Consider the following 18,322-nt stretch of genomic DNA (forward strand, 5'->3'; position numbering starts at 1 on the left):
GTTAATTCTAACCTAATAAAACAACTACTAACCTACGGTTAAGCTAACTAGGTTAACTATGGATATGACTAGGGTTAATCAACTAGGCTAATAACTAAATATAGTTAGTTAACTAAGGTTAGTCTACTAGGGTTACTAAAATTAATTAATCACTAGGGTCGGCTAATTGCCTAGGGTTAGTTGACTAACTAAGGGTAGCTAGAATCGGTTAGGGATGATATCTTAACTAAAATAACTAAGGTTTAGCTAAACTAATTACCGTTAGTACCTAGAGTTAGAAAATAAGGTGAACTAAGATTAGCTAGGGTTAGGTTTACTAATTAGAGCTAACTAATTAACTAGAGTTTAACTAACTAAAATGACTAGTATAACTAGGACTAGGGTCCGGTTGGTGTTAGGTACCTAGAGTTAGTCGACTAAGGTTCACTATGGTTGACAAGGGTCGGTTAGGATAGATAGGGTTAACTAAGGTTTTGACTAAGGTAGTTAGCTTCTAAATAAAGTTAATAACTAACTAAGGTTAATAACTACCTACCTAAGGTTAGTAATTAACTAAGATTAGATAGGGGCGGTTAGGATAGGGCATTGGATTGAGTTCACGCCACCCTATGAATTATCTATTCTAATAATTAATTAATCCTTACTAAAAGAATAATGCACACAATCTAATTCATAAATAAAATTTAACTAAGATCACTACCTACCTAAATGGGCCTACACTATTTCTAAAATCTAATCCTAAGTCAAAAATTACTAACTTAATTGATCTCTAATTAATGCTAGGTCAAATAAATCAATTAGTAATTAGGGCTATAAAGGTGAGAATCACAAATTTAGTAAGAGTCTTCCTCTCCCATTCTTGCTTTAAAAGAACATTAGGAAGGTTTTCAATATCAAAAACTGTCCAGCCTTTTGGCTCATGCGTTTTTTATTTCTCATTAAAAGCAAGAGAGCCAATTTAAAAACCTTTCTAAAAACATCACACACGTTTTTGCCAAAAGATTTAAAATTCGTATTTCTTTCCAAACGTGTAAAGGTAAGCCTTCATTAGATTTTGGCTGGATTGAAACTTCATTAAAACTTTACCAAATTGAAATTCCACGAATTGGAGAGTTAGCATCATACCAAAAAACGTTTTCTAACTACAATGACCATAGTGCCCTTTATCTAAAATCTACATTAATTAACTAACTAAGCTAAACTACAATCAATCTAACTATCTTAAAAGATATATAACTTAGTCTAAGGGCATGAATAAGAAATTAAATCTAACAGATAAAATCGAAATTACTAGACTAATTCTAACTTGCCTAAAACGACATATCTTGAACCTAGACACTATAAATCTTACTTAAAACATTCAAAAGAAACCTACTAAAGTCAATCAATACCACTATGACAATTCAACACTTACCTAACTATGGAAATCGATTTTAGAAAAATAACACACAATGCAAACACTACCAAAATAAACAAAATGTTTTTTACAAGACAACCTTACATTGAATCTAGACATGCTAATTACAATTTTACTAAAACCTAATGACTTACCAAACAACTCTATAACCTTGCTGGACCTCTAATGGCCGCCCTACCTACGGAGAAGATGACTACACTTACACGCAAAAATAAAATATCTAATTTTAAGCTAATAGCATAATGACATTTATAATTCTAAATTAAATTAAGCTAACACATGATAATAACTACTTATTTAAACTATAAACATACAAACTAAACTACCTAATCATGCTGTGAGAGAACTGCATAAAAAAGAAAAACATTGAAACAAAATTTTACTGTGAGCACTAATTAAACTAAAACATGAATTAAAACAATAATCTAAATTAACTATCATGCTAAATCAACCTAGATCTACACAGTAACTTAACTAAACAAATAATCTATCTACAGAAAATTATACAGAAAACACGCTACAGCAGAATGAAACTAATCAACTAATGCAACCTATAGAACTCGCTATTCACAAAAACCAATCCCACATCCAAGAAATCAAAATCTGCAACAACTATTAACGGATCTACATAATCTACTACTAACCAAAACACATTCAGACCTACTACTGATGGAAGAACACGAGGAGAACGGAGGTACACAAAAATTTCAGATTCAAAACACACACACACACCCAATAAGATCCAACGTTGGACTGATAATATAGATTTAACTAAAACAAATACCTAAACACACCTACGTTCTGGTTTATGCACGAAAGATCTATGCTAAGGCTGACGAAAAACAGAAAAACATCGACGACTGAGGGTAAAGGCAGAGCGGACTTTACAATGATCTCACACCACAAAGGACCTCGTTGATGCTGGAAATACACCATGGGACTGCATTAGGCTGCTGCAACACTTTTGAAGTCCACCAAAGATGGAGGATGAAGCCGATTTTCGATCAGGTGGCTTAGAAAACTAGATGGGGGTAGAGCCGGTTCTTCTTGTTGGAGTGTCTCGCACTTCCACGCAAGAGAAGGTGTCTCCAACCTCTGCTACACCTACAAAACACAGCAAACATGGGATTAGCCAACAGGGAAGAATAAGAACTGAGAAGGTGTGAAAAGAAGGCAAGATAGAAGGCTTGGATCTCAAGTTTTTCTTCATGTTCTAATGGAGATGGCGTGAGGTGAGGGATGAGAAGGGGGATGGACCAAGATTCGTGCCCCTAGGGAACGAAAATCAAAGCAAAGACAAGAGCTCCATGAGCGTCTCCTCCCTTTTCACGATTTGGGCTCATTCTAGTTATTTTCAAAAAAAGGTTTAAAAACAAAATATTCACTGGGCGCCTCTTTCTGCAGTGGGTTTTTAGAAAATGATTTTACAAAACTTAAGTGGGCTGGAGCTGGGTTGAATCTATGTGTTTTGATCCAGATCCAAGGTCCAATTGGACGTTTGGATCCAAATCTGCTCCGATGTTTGACACGCAACACTAGAATTGCAATAATTCCTTCGTTTTAAGTCCGATTTTGATGAAATTCGAACCATATCTCTATAACATCATTATGCACCTAAGTGTATGCCCTAAACCTATAGATGATGCATTTATGCAGTGAAAATGTATTAATAAAATGTAATATTTATGCATCATCACCAACCCTGTTAGGTCAGTGTAGGAGTCAAACCCCGAGTCAGTTTCAGAAAATCACCACTTTATCCATTTTCATTAGGAAAATTACCATTTTACCCCTAGGTCATCCCAGACCCCAGTCAGTTGAAGTTAACCAAGCTCGTTGGTCAGTTCAGAACAAGTAGAACATCAGTCATCTCGAGCTCACCCGAGCTCACAATGAATATACCATTTTCATTTTTTATCATTCCTGCCAAAATGGGCTCATTTCTTCAGAAATGAGCTCATTTCTCACTCAAATTCAAGCCAATTGTCTCCGAGTCAGTCATTCACAATCAGTCATATTCTTCAGAGTCTAACTTAAGTTCACCAGGAGTTCAAGTGCTCCAGTTTCAGTTCAAAACCATTTCCAAGTGTTTGGGAGTCCATTTTAGCCCGTTTCAGCTCTTTCAGCTGAAATTGAGCTTAGTCCATTCAATTGAGCTAGTGTTCGAGCTTTGATTTTAGTTTATGTCAGTATTACTGATCTTTGTTCTAGCTCAAAACCAGATCATATTTGTAATTCACTTCACTCTAGTGACCATTTTCATATTATTTCTCTAAAAATGGCAGCTTTTCTTAAAAATTTAGTTAGAAAGGTCAGTTGAGTCAGTGTCTTGTCAGTCTAGTTGAGTTCTAAAACCCTAGAATCCAGCTCAATCTAACTCATTTCAGTTTAATCCAGCTGAAACCCCAATTTTCAGTGTCACTCTGGCCAAGTAGAACCCGAAAACCATTTCTTGAACCATTTTGCAAATTTTATCAATTATAACACTTTTTGAACTGATAAAACTACCAATCGGGGTCTAATATCCAAATTTTTTCATTCAGGGTTAGCATTTCACATAGCATTTCATGTCATTTATCATCATTTCATATCATTTCTCAGCATTTCATAACATTTTATCACATTTCATTCCATTTTCGAAGTCTAGAACTCTAGTTTTATAAATTTCAATGCAGATTGCGTTTTAAAAGTTTTCAGAAATCAATTTCAAACCCTGGGTTTTCAAAATTGACATTTTTACCCCCGGGAGTCTAAATTTGGAAATATTTTCCTGATAAAAACAATCTAGATTTATTTCAAACTAAAAATTTTGAATTCTACACTGGATTTGCTTCACAACGGGGTATTGAACTTCAAAATCTGAGCTCATTTCAAAAACTGCCAAAAATAGCTCGTTTCGCCTGGGAATTTTTCTAAAAAGACTATTCTACCCCTAAGATTCTCAAAACGAATTTCAAATTTGAAAAATAAGCCCACTCTGAGATGGCTTATTCATTTACATTTTCCTTTTATTAAAAAAAATCTTTCTTTTATTCCCTTTCAATTTTCTTTTTATTTGTTTGTTTTTGTTTATTTATTTATTTATTTATTTGTTTATTTATTTGTTTATTTATTTATTTATTTATTTTGCATTTTAGAGAGGTGGGACCCACAAGGTGGTCGCCCAAACCTCCAGCCCCCTCTCCATTCCTTTCTTTCCTTTTTCTTTCTCCCCTTTCCTTTCCTTCTTCTTCTTCCTTTCTTTCCTTTTCTTTTTCTTCCTTTTCTTCTTCTTCTTTCTTTCCTTTCTTCTTCTTCCCTTTCCTTCCTTCCTTTCCCTATTGTCCAGCACATTTCACGTAAACTCATTCCCCCCTTTTCATTATCCCCTAAAAAACTCTAAGTTAAGGCCAATTAAAAACCTAAGTTTTTCTTTGGTTTTGGGAGGAGACCAACACTATATGGCTGCTCCCATCTCTCTCTCTCTCTCTCTCTCTCTCTCTCTCTCTCTCTCTTTCTCTTATCTTCTCAAACACAGCCTAGCTGCAGCTTCTTCTACCTTGAAGCCCAACAGTCACTCCTTAAACCAACCTCCACCACCACCTTCGATCTTGTTCCAGCCACCACAAGGGCAGCACCAGCCGGTCCATCATCTTCCCCACCGGTTCCTTTGTGGCTACAGCCATTTTTGGCACAGTAGCTGCCATCTTCAAAGCAGCTTCTTCAAGCAAAGCTCCAACCAACACTTCCATCTCTTTGGCAGCAGCCCCCATCGCCCCTTACACGGCTGCAGCTCCACCGCCAGCACAACTTCCTCCTTCACGCCTAACAAGTGTAGCACCCTCTCCATTGGCGCTCCTCCTCCAAATCTTGAAGTAGCCCCAACCAATCCAAATAAACTCAAGCTAAGCCTATTTCATCTTTTTCTTTCAATGAATCTGATACAAAAGGTTAGCTTAGGATTGATTTTATATTGTAAAAAAAAGAAGAGAGATTTCTTTTCTTTTTATGTTAAAGCTACGTATGAGAAGGGTTCCACCCGACGAATGGATCAAATTCCCTCTCATCGAAAGCTAACATCAAGAAAATGTTACGACAATGAAGCCATACATGATACTTCAAGTACAAGGTTTTGATGATGAGCAAGTGGAATCAACTGCATTTCAGCTAAGGCTATGAAGAAATTGAAGAATTCAGTGAAGAATCCTTGAAGACTAGTGTGTAAATGTTTAATTCATTAAAAGTCTTAGATTCTTGTAAGAGCCTTACTTAGAGTGCATATTTAGGTTGCATTTCACCTTAAAAGTCTTTAGAAAAAAACTTTTCTAAAAGAAACTCTTTTGAAAATCTTTTTAGAAAACTCTTTTCTTAAATTTTCATGTTTATTAGTCGACCAATAGACTTATCAGTCGACTAATCCTTTCGCGCCATATTTTCTAAAAAGTCATTCTTGTCAAATTAGTCGACCGAAGGTTTTATCAGTCGACTGGACAGAATGTCTGTTTTCTGGAAAATTAGCAGCAGTCGACTAATGGTTTTATCAGTCGACTGAACAGAACATGTGTTTTCTGAAAAATTTAGCAGCAGTCGACTAATGCTTTTTATCAGTCGACCGAACAGAATGTTTGTTTTTCAGAAGTTTTTAGCAGCAGTCGACTAAAAGGTTTTTCAGTCTACTGATGATATTATCAGTCGACTAACTTTTCTCAAGTCGACTAAGTTTCAAAAGTTCAGATTTTCAAACGGCTCGATTAACAGATCAGTCGACCGACGATAACTTTCAGTCTACTAATAACTAATTATTAGTCGACTAACTGATGTTTCAGTCGACTAATTTTGCCGTTTTCCTGAAACTTCATAAAAGGTGTGTCTTTTCATTTTTCAAACGTTTTGATCGTTCAAAATGGACAGTTTGACACCCTTTCATACTCTCAACGTATGGAATATTTTAACTATAAATATGAGTGCATTCTACACTCAAAAATATAAAATTCAATAGAATTATATTGAATTACTTCTTGCTTTTCACTCCTATTCATTCAAGTATTTGTTTTCTCACTCACGTGATATTTTCACTTCAGTTTTTCACTCAAATCACTTTGAGAGATAGTGAATTCGTGAGTAGAGTGTTTCAACAACCTCAAAAGCCAATTGCATCTCATTTGCATTCAATAGGAAGGCGCATAGGTTGTATTGTAAGTTGTTATTTCTTTTGTGTAAAAAGGACTCCTTGGTGTAAAGGAGTTGTTTGCTTTCAGTAGGATTGTTACTGAAAGTGGGACCGGTTATGGTCTGTGTGATCTTGTAGTTTACAAGGTTGATAGTGAAAAATCTCAAGCGGGTTTTGCTTGGGGACTGGATGTAGGTCGGGTTTGACCGAACCAGGATAAAATCTTGTGTTCTTTGTGTGTTTGCTTTGAGATTTGCAAAATCATTCAATATTTCGCAGAAATTTTTAAAAGCACTATTCACCCCCCCTCTAGTGCTCGTTGCCTCGATCCTAATGCACTTTAATTTGGTATCAGAGCACAGATTTGCTATTACTTTGATTTGACCATCATCTAGCATGGCAACTACAACATCTCAGCACAAAGAAGGAAGTTCCTCTGTTCGTCCTCCTCTCTTCGACAGAACAAACTATGGATACTGGAAAGTAAGAATGACAATATTTCTGCAATCCATGGATCTCGATATCTGGAGAGTTGTTTCAGAAAAGTACCAAACTCCATCAACTGATTTCAGCCGATGGACCGATGATGAAAAGAAGACTGCTTCACTTAATGCCAAGGCAATGAATGCCTTATATTGTGGCGTTGACAAGGTAGAGTTCAATCGCATCTCTCAATGTTCTACAGCTAATGAAATTTGGCATACTCTTCTCGTAACACACGAAGGTACGTCAAAGGTAAAGGAATCTAAAATTGCTTCTTTAGTTCATAAATTTGAATTGTTCAAAATGAAGCAAAATGAATCTATATCGGACATGGTAACTAGAATGACCGATATAACTAACACTTTGAAATCCCTTGGAAAAGAATATTCACAAGTGGATTTAGTCAGAAAGATTCTAAGGTGTTTAACTCCTGAATGAGAGAGAAAAACCACTGCTATTGAAGAAGCAAATGATCTCAATACTCTCACTCTTGAAGACTTAGTTGGTAACCTAATGGCATATGAGGTCCAACTTCAAGACAGACAAGAAGAAGAGCCTAAAAAGAAATCTCTTGCTTTTAAGGCTACTTCTGACTCAGAAAATTCTGAAGAAGATGAAGATGAAGATATTGCCCTCATCACAAGACAATTCAGAAGATTCATCAAAAAGGGAAGATTTCAAAGAAAGGCAAAGAAAGCAGATTCTTTCATTTCCAATGAAGTAAAGTGCTTTAACTGCAAAAAGGCAGGACATATCAAGAAAGATTGTCCTCTTCTCAAATTCAAGCCCAAGGACCAATTCAAGAAGAAAAAGGCATTTCAAGCCTGTTGGGATGATAGTGACTCCTCTTCCGATGAAGAATCAAATGAAGAAGTCGCCAACATGTGTTTTGTAGCACAAGAAGATTAGGTAAGTCAATTTGACTATGATGAGTTATTTGAAACATTTAATGATTTATATGCTAAATTTAAGAGTCTTAGTTCTAAAAATAAAGAGTTAAAAACTGAAAATTTAACTCTTGACTCTCAAAATAAAGTGTTACTTCAAGAAATAGAATATCTCAAGAAGGAAAATTCTTGCCAAGCACTTGAGATAAAAGAAATTGGAGTTAGAACCAATCTCTTACAAAATGAAATATTTAGTCTTAAAGAAAAGTCAAATGATCTTCTTTCTATAGTGACCAAATTCATAAATGGTCAAGAGAATCTAGAAAAACTTCTTGGTTCTCAAAGATGCTCGGTTAATAAAACCGAATTGGGATATAGCTTCTTTGATACTCAAAATAGACCAAACTATGTGGTGAAAAATCAAAGACATTATTCTCAACCTTTTGTTCATAAAACTAAACTTTCTAGTTCTAATAAAAATGCATCTAGAAATGATTATTCTAGAAATGTTTATTCTAAATTCTTTTATAGAAAAAATATTTATTATCAAAGGAAACCAAAATCCAAATGGATATGGGTTCCTAAGACTAACTCTCATGGACCCGAAAATAGAAAGGGGTCAAATGCTCTGTTTTCTGATTTTGTTGTAGGTACACAACATAAGGAGCAAATGGATATTGGACAGCGGCTGCTCCAAACATATGACTGGAAGGCCGGAGTTATTTTTCACCCTCCAAAATAAGGATGGAGGAACCGTCACCTTTGGTGACAATAACAAGGGAAAAGTGATAGGTATTGGTAATATTGGTAATCCAAAATTTCCCTTGATAGAAAATGTTCTTTTAGTAGATGGTTTAATGCATAATTTAATATCTATTAGTCAATTATGTGATAAAGGTTTTCATGTTTCTTTTGAAAATGATTTATGCTTAATTTTTTATTTTCAATCTAAAAAGATCATTTTTAAAGGTAAAAGAAGAAACAATGTGTATGAACTATATCTAGATGAATTACCCTCTTTTAATGAAAAATGTCTTATTGTTTCAAATGAAATTCAATGGTTATGGCACAAGAGACTTGGACATGTTAATTTTAAAATTATTTCAAAATTATCCAAGAATGATCTTGTAAGAGGCCTACCTAGAATACCATATAAAAAGGATCACTTATGTGATGCTTGTCAAAAGGGTAAACAAATTAAGAGTTCTTTTAAAGCTAAAGATATAGTTTCAACAAAACGTCCTCTTGAACTTTTACATTTAGATCTATTTGGACCATCTAGAATTCAAAGTTTGAATGGTAGCAAGTATGCTTTTGTTATAGTAGATGATTATTCTCGGTTTACATGGGTGATTTTTCTAAAAAGCAAAAATGATGCTTTTTCAGAATTTTCTAAACTTTGTAGAAGAATTACAAATGGAAAATCTACATCTATTATTAAAATTCGTAGTGATCATGGTGGTGAATTTGAAAATGAATCTTTTCTAAAGTTTTGTGATTTACATGGTATATCTCACAACTTTGCTTTTCCTAGAGCGGCTCCACAAAATGGAGTTGTTGAAAGAAAGAATAGAACTTTGCAAGAATGTGCTAGAACCATGCTTCAAGATAAAAATTTACCAAAATATTTTTGGGCTGAAGCAATTAATACAGCATGTTATGTCTTAAATCGTGTTCTTATTCGACCAATTTTACATAAAACATGTTTTGAATTGTATTATGATCGTATACCAAAGATCTCATATTTCAAAATTTTTGGTAGTAAATGTTTCTTGTTAAATACCAAAGATAATCTTGATAAGTTTGATTCAAAATCAGATGAATCAATATTTCTTCGATATTCTTCTAGAAGTAAAGCATATCGTATTTTCAATAAAAGAACATCTTGTATTGAAGAATCTCTACATGTTGCATTTGATGAGAATTGTGAGCAGGTTATTCCTCTAAGCGAAGAAGAAGAAGCAATACTTCAAGAAGAACCCTTGATAGAGAGTACTTCTCAAGAAAATATTCCTCTTCAACCGGTTTGGAAAGAAGTTCCTAATCATCCACATGAACAAGTTATTGGTGAAATAAAGAGTGGTGTCCAAACTAGAAGGCAGTTAGAAAAATATATTACAAATGTTACTTTCATATCTAAATTAGAACCAAAGAATATCAATGAGACATATGATGATGAATTTTGGCTTTTAGCCATGTCTGAAGAACTTAACCAATTTACTAGGAATGATGTTTGGGATCTAGTTGATAGACCAAAGGATCATCCAGTAATTGGAACAAGATGGGTCTTCCGAAATAAGCTGGATGAAAATGGTGAAGTCATTCGTAACAAAGCCAGGCTAGTGGCACAAGGCTATAATCAAGAAGAAGACATAGATTTTGATGAAACCTATGCACCAGTGGCTCGATTAGAGTCAATTCGTATGATGCTTGCTTTTGCTAGTTACATGAACTTCAAGTTATATCAAATTGATGTTAAGAGTGCATTCTTAAATGGACACATCAATGAAGAAGTTTATGTAGAGCAACCTCCAAGCTTTGAAAATGAGAAATATCCAGAAAAGGTCTACAAATTGAAAAGAGCTTTGTATGGACTCAAACAAGCACCAAGAGCGTGGTATGAAAGACTACAAAATTTTCTAGAACAATCTGGTTTTTCCATTGGTCGGGTAGACTCCACTTTATTTATTAAACATTTTAATTCAGATATTCTTATTGTGCAAATTTATGTTGATGACATAATATTTGGTTCTACTAATGATTCTCTTTGTAAAGAATTTGCTAAGGCTATGCAGGAAGAGTTTGAAATGAGCTTGATGGGCGAATTAAACTACTTCCTTGGACTTCAAATAAAGCAAACTGAAGAAGGAATCTTCATCAATCAGGCTAAGTATACAAAAGAACTTCTCAAGAGATTTGGGATGGACTCATCGAAATCAAGAAAGAATCCTATGAGTACAACTACTTCTCTTGATAAAGATGAAAATGGTAAAAGTGTAGATACTAAGCTCTACAGAGGTATGATCGGATCTCTATTATACTTAACTGCTAGTCGACCTGATATTATGTTTAGTGTTTGTATGTGTGCAAGATTTCAAGCTTATCCAAAGAAATCTCATTTAACTGCAGTAAAACAAATTCTTCGTTATTTGAAAGATACTTCAGATTTCAGTTTGTTTTACCCAAAATCATCTTCCTTTGATTTAGTTTCATATAGTGATGCAGATTTTGCAGAAAGTAAATCTGATTGCAAGAGTACTAGTGGAACTTGTCATTTCTTGGGAAATTCCTTAGTCTCTTGGTTTAGTAAAAAGCAAAATTCAGTATCACTCTCAACAACTGAAGCTGAATATATAGCGGCTAGTTTAGCATGTTCACAAGTACTTTAGATGAAACAGACCTTAAAAGATTTTGGTTTGAATTACTCCACAACAACTATTTATTGTGATAACACTAGTGCTATAAATCTTTCGAAAAATCCTATTTAGCACTCAAGAACTAAGCATATTGAAGTCAGACATCATTTTTTAAGAGATCATGTGTTAAAAGGAGATATTTCGTTAAATTTTATTTCCACTAAAGAACAACATGCTGATATCTTCACTAAACCTCTTAAAAATGAAGATTTTATGAGAATTAGGAGAGAACTAGGTATTTGCTCGTTTTTGGATTTATAAAAATGCTGATTTTTGAAAAAAATCTCAAATCGCACTATATTAGTCGACCGATAAAATTCTAGTCGACTGGTGTTTTATATTTTGGAATGTATCGCACCATATTAGTCGACCGATATATTTCTAGTCGACTGATGATATTTTTAGAATAAGTCGCACTTTTTAGTCGACCGATAAAGTTTTAGTCGACTAAATTTTTTTTAAGAAAAAAATTTAAGTGAAGGGACCCGACACCCCTTGGATTTGTTTTTAAATCCGTTTTTTTTTTAAAAAAAAAGAGGCATCGTTTCACTTCGTACCTTTTCGTTTTTCTTAAAAACGAAACCCTTAAACCCCTCTTTCTCTCTTGCCTCTCTCTCTTCCGAAAAACCCTCGGAGTGCCGTTCGACTCCATCATCGCCGGGATTTTCTTACCATAACAAGGAGACGCCAGAATCTTCTGGCCGTGATCTTGAAACGCCGTAATCCTCTTGCAGTGACTGGCGCATCTTCAAAACACGCCGGAACTCTCTTGCCGTGTTTTAAAATAGAGATACGAGTTAAAAGTCTATTTTGCTTATGCTATTTTTGCCCTTACTCTTTTTGATTCTGACAAAGGGGGAGAAAAAGATAAAGATAGCATTACATTGAAATTGCAGAAGATCTTGAGAAAAAGATGATAGCAATTACATTACAGAAGATCTTGCATGAGAAATGCAAAATTAAGAGAAAAAGAAAGCTTTGAATGAATATATTTCTAAATACATGAAGAAATGATGAATGGAAATGCAAACCAATCAATATGTGATATATGTGCTTTAAATGTGCTAACTTTTAATGTTTTGCAGCATATTGATAGGGGGAGTAAAATCTCCATCTATGCATCTAAATGCTTCATCTTTGATTAAGTTTGTCATCATAAAAAACGGGGAGATTGTTACGACAATGAAGCCATACATGATACTTCAAGTACAAGGTTTTGATGATGAGCAAGTGGAATCAACTGCATTTCAGCTAAGGCTATGAAGAAATTGAAGAATTCAGTGAAGAATCCTTGAAGACTAGTGTGCAAATGTTTAATTCATTAAAAGTCTTAGATTCTTGTAAGAGCCTTACTTAGAGTGCATATTTAGGTTGCATTTCACCTTAAAAGTCTTTAGAAAAAAACTTTTCTAAAAGAAACTCTTTTGAAAATCTTTTTAGAAAACTCTTTTCTTAAATTTTCATGTTTATTAGTCGACCAATAGACTTATCAGTCGACTAATCCTTTCGCGCCATATTTTCTAAAAAGTCATTCTTGTCAAATTAGTCGACCGAAGGTTTTATCAGTCGACTGGACAGAATGTCTGTTTTCTGGAAAATTAGCAGCAGTCGACTAATGGTTTTATCAGTCGACTGAACAGAACATGTGTTTTCTGAAAAATTTAGCAGCAGTCGACTAATGCTTTTTATCAGTCGACCGAACAGAATGTTTGTTTTTCAGAAGTTTTTAGCAGCAGTCGACTAAAAGGTTTTTCAGTCTACTGATGATATTATCAGTCGACTAACTTTTCTCAAGTCGACTAAGTTTCAAAAGTTCAGATTTTCAAATGGCTCGATTAACAGATCAGTCAACCGACGATAACTGTCAGTCTACTAATAACTAACTATTAGTCGACTAACTGATGTTTCAGTCGACTAATTTTGCCGTTTTCCTGAAACTTCAAAAAAGGCATGTCTTTTCATTTTTCAAACATTTTGATCGTTCAAAATAGACAGTTTTGACACCCTTTCATACTCTCAACGTATGGAATATTTTAACTATAAATATGAGTGCATTCTACACTCAAAAATATAAAATTCAATAGAATTATATTGAATTACTTCTTGCTTTTCACTCCTATTCATTCAAGTATTTGTTTTCTCACTCACGTGATATTTTCACTTCAGTTTTTCACTCAAATCACTTTGAGAGATAGTGAATTCGTGAGTAGAGTGTTTCAACAACCTCAAAAGCCAATTGCATCTCATTTGCATTCAAAAGGAAGGCTCATAGGTTTTATTGTAAGTTGTTATTTCTTTTGTGTAAAAAGAAGGACTCCTTGGTGTAAAGGAGTTATTTGCTTTCAGTAGGATTGTTACTGAAAGTGAGACCGGTTATGATCTGTGTGATCTTGTAGTTTACAAGGTTGATAGTGGAAAATATCAAGCGGGTTTTGCTTGGGGACTGGATGTAGGTCGGGTTTGACCGAACCAGGATAAAATCTTGTGTTCTTTGTGTGTTTGCTTTGAGATTTGCAAAATCATTCAATATTCCGCAGAAATTTTTAAAAGCACTATTCACCACCCCTCTAGTGCTCGTTGCCTCGATCCTAGTGCACTTTTAGAAAATGTTATACCTCCCTGTGAACTTTTCTTTTATCAATTTCCTGTAGGATGCATGTTTTAGAAATTGCATTTAAATCACTTCCATGTCCTATTCCATTAGCTTCATTAATATATGCTTATTGGTTTATCGTTTTGTTTTAATTCATGTAAAATCCAATCGTTATTTCGTGTGTGAGTTTTCTTTTATAAATCCTGAAACTTTTATGATAGTCAATTTTGTTGATCTGTGATTCTCTGTAAAAAATACAGACTGATTTGATGTTTGCAATGTCATTTCAAAAATCAAATATTAAATCAGATTTTACCCTCCTAGAAAACCCAAACTCCATTTTAGCAAACTTGAGGACCCAGATTCACCCCCATGGAAGATCTGAATCCTCCCCTAAAAATTACAGTATATTCATGGTGGAATAGTCTAATTGTCTGAAAATTTTGAGATTTTTATAAACAGATTTGGCCTCTGTTAAAAATTGATTTTCCCAGACTCTTGGGAAAATCTCACTTTCTCTTTCTCAGGGTATAGACCGATTTTAATGTGGTGTGTCCATTCAATCCATAAATCGTCTATCAAAACGTTCAACATGAAAGTTGTTCCTAACCCATTCCTCTGTCAATTCCCAAAAGGTGGGAATTTTTTGGATTGTCCAATAATTTTTCCTAAAATTATCTTTTCTGTCTAACAGATTCTCATATCCAAAAATTCCAGAGATCTAGGTCTCTGATAACAGTGTGCTCATTTCCAAACCGTAACTCAAATCCCAATTATGTAAAAAAAGAAAATCTTTCTATGTTTGTCAAGGACAGTTTCCCAAAATTTCAGCCATTTTCCCATCAACCTTCTATTTTTCTTTTAATTTTTTCCAAAACTTATCTGTTAAACCCTAAATCCTAGAGTTGTCGGATTCTGATCTGACTTGCCGGAGCTGTCCAGCTCCGACCATAGGTAAAAACCAGAATGAGTAAAGGTAAAAAATCTTTGCCTAACTGTCCTCTATCACCCCACAAAATTTGGGAATTTTTTATGAAATTTTAGTATCCAAAATCTAATTTAGAGTTAGCATTTTAGGCAAAAATCACAAAATTTAGGGTTTTTATTTGAATTTCCATATTTAAAAATATCAAAAAATATATTTTAGGATTCTATTATGTTCCTAGGGTTAGTCTAAGTGTCCATGCAAAATTTGGCTCAATTATAAGTTCATTTGCTTTTTATGTTAGTTTATTTTTAAATTCAGAAGCGAAAATCAAGCAAAAATCAAGTTAAATTCGATATTTTATGATATTTTTTCCATTTTAGGGTTTTGAACTTCCAGAAAAGACATAACAATGGAATGGTTAGTTAAAACTGCACCACACAGAATGACATGTAAAATTTTCAGTTAAAGCATTTCTCCGAGTGCTTCACAGTTGAACCTCAACTATAATGTGAAAAAAAATGGTAATAGGTAAGTGGGGCTGTTAGCAATAGCCTGACCAATCAGCTGAGCACTCTTGGCCTCACCCTGTGCTCTGATGATAGCACTCTCTCTGCCTTCTCCACAACAAACTTGGCACGCTCTGCCTCTTATGCAGCAACTTGCTTGGCTTCCATTGCAGCAGTAAACTCCTTTCAAAAGTAAGACTTGTGATGAACACATCGTCCAGGGCTATGTCAAAACTTGTTGCTCTATCAGCTGATAGAAGGATCTCTACTTATCCAGAAATAATCAAAGAAAAGGGAGAAGGCAAGACAACAGTGGTTCTAATATATATCCATTAATGAAATGGATTTAACAGGGATAAGGATAGAGAGAATGGGGTGCTAGATGAACAGGAAGTTGGTGCCTGAGTCAAGCAACAGGAAAATGATATCAACGTCTATGCTTACAGGAATAAAGAGTGCAGGGAATAAAAAGAATGTAACGTGAGACAGAGAAGGTGTGTGTTGGTGTAGTAGTAATGGTGCATTTGCAGGAGAAACTGTCATAACTAAAACAACAAAAAACTCAAATTTTACAGGCATCTGAGAGGATTTACCGGAAACAGAGCAGAAATCTTCACAAATATGTCTAATGCACATGACGTAGAATCTAACCTACTTAGTTATATTGAAAACATCATGCTTAAAAACAGAAATTATCACTTACCCACCAGCACACAATTTTCAATGTAGTGAGAACACCTGTAAAAAAAAAAACCGATTATCAGAGGAAAATCTATGTAAATCATGGATGGCTGATAGGGGATAGATATCACTTAGATGGTGGCACCATCATTACCTATACATCATGTGTATGGAGTTTATTCAAGAAACTACAAATGGGAAAATATCATCAACTAAGAAAACACATAGATGTGACATGATGATTATGATATGAAAAATATCAATAAAGCATGCGGTGATGCAAGAGCAGGAAATTTTATGCGAAGGCAACGTGAAGGTCGAAGCCCGGGCGTGATGCAAAACAGAATGGTGAAATGATCAGTATGAATGCATCATGAAGCATGATGAACGTAGTGGTATGATCAAAACTTGAAGCTCAGCACCATGTTTATATAATGACAGAGGTATATCATTCATAAACCCATTGAGACACACCATGCCATTCATTCCACATTCTTGACTACCATCTTTAGCAAAAAGCGAATAAAGTCAGATTTATGAAATTTCTCTCTCTTGTTAATCTGACGAGCTGAAAGGATGCTGGACTTGCAGATCACACAGGGTTTTTACGATATTACTGAAGCATCTGTAGTTCTCTTTCTTGGGACCCAGAGAGAGGATTCTGGGAATAGATTCTAAAAGAGGAGGGAAGTGACTTAATGTTTACCTGACGCATGTTCTCCACAATGAGATGGCCACCTGGAATTAATAATTCAGACAGTTTCCTGCAACTTCGTAATGACACTGATGGCATCTAAGTCTATCCTTGATATACAGGGGAGAGATTCATCATCCATAATGTAACTCTCGGATTTGCTTGTGGAGAATTCAAGAGGCCAGATCAGATGCAAGTCTTCATGGAGTCATTGGCCCATCGAGAAGAAGAAAAAAAACTACTCTTGATCTGGATTCCAGATCATTAGTTGCTGTAATAGACTGCAGGTGATATAAATTGAAAATTTCATATACTAACAACACGATAATACAAAAAAAGGCATTGATGATATGGACACAAGAAATGTAATAAAATCGATGGAAAGAGAAGTAAATGTAAAATGAACTCGATGCTGAGCAAAACATTTATAAAACGATAAGAAATTTGAAAGAAGATTTTGCAAATTCGGGGATAAGATGTCAGAATTCCGAGAACTCCATGTTAATATTGCACGAGAGGGGATTGGTGTTACTATAAGCAACCCAAAACAACCCCATGGTGCGTTAATGGGATAAAAAAAAAGAATTAAAGGAAAAACAAGGAAATGGGAAGTTACAGGGAGAAGATGGGGCCGGAGTTCTTACCTTTGTAGAATTTCGGAGGATCGTTCCTTCAGTCGCGAAGTTTTTGCAGAGGTTTTGGATGGAAGGGGAGCCCGACTGTGATTCTATGGAGAATCGGGTGTTGCAGATATCCTTCCGCTGATGCTCATGAGAACCAGAGAAAGAGAAGGATGAAGGAGATTTTTGTTGCTGGGAGGGTCGATTTTCTTCAGTGGATTAAGAAAAGAGAGGCTCATAAAGAGGAAAGGGAAGGAAGAGAAGGAGAAATCAGAGAAAGAGCGTGAGATGGAGGGGTGGTAACGGATCGTTGCATGAAGAAGAGAGGAATGAGGAGGGGTGAAGATGGATCCGTGAAGGAGAAGAAGGTGGAGGGGTAGAAGACGATGGAAGAGAGGGTCTCCTGAGTCCCTTCTTAAGGAGGAAGAAGAAGCTTCAGGAGGGGGTTTGTTAGAGATGGATGGAGGAGGAAGAATGGAGGAGTGCGATCGACCATGGAGGAGAGAGAAAGAGAGAGGGGCGATGAAGAGAGTCGGCCGCCACTTTTCCCCCAAGGTCTCCTCCAAGAGAAACCCTAAGAAGGGTTTATTTGTAAAATTTAGGATTTTCCAAAAAGAGGCTCCCTTAACAAAAAATTTCATAAAAATGGTTTAAAAATGATTTTTTTAGCAAAATCGACTTTAAAAAATTTAAACTCATTCATTTTTCTTGAAATTTTCCATTTTTTTGGTTTTTGTTTTATTTTTCATTTTTTTTGTATTTTTAGAATAAAATCATAAAGTTTGTGAGCAAACAAAGGTTAAAACTAATTTTTTTGTGTTTTTGCAAAAATATTTACAAAAGGGAATTTTTCTGAGAATTTTAAAAGCCATTTTGAGAAAATTTCTTCATAAATGGGTTTGGATACGGATTTTGAGGAAATATGGATTTAAAGTGCTGGATTCGGAT

Source organism: Nuphar pumila, chromosome 8, assembly GCF_984573655.1.
Source record: "Nuphar pumila chromosome 8, dmNupPumi1.hap1.1, whole genome shotgun sequence".
Classification (NCBI taxonomy): Eukaryota; Viridiplantae; Streptophyta; class Magnoliopsida; order Nymphaeales; family Nymphaeaceae; genus Nuphar; species Nuphar pumila.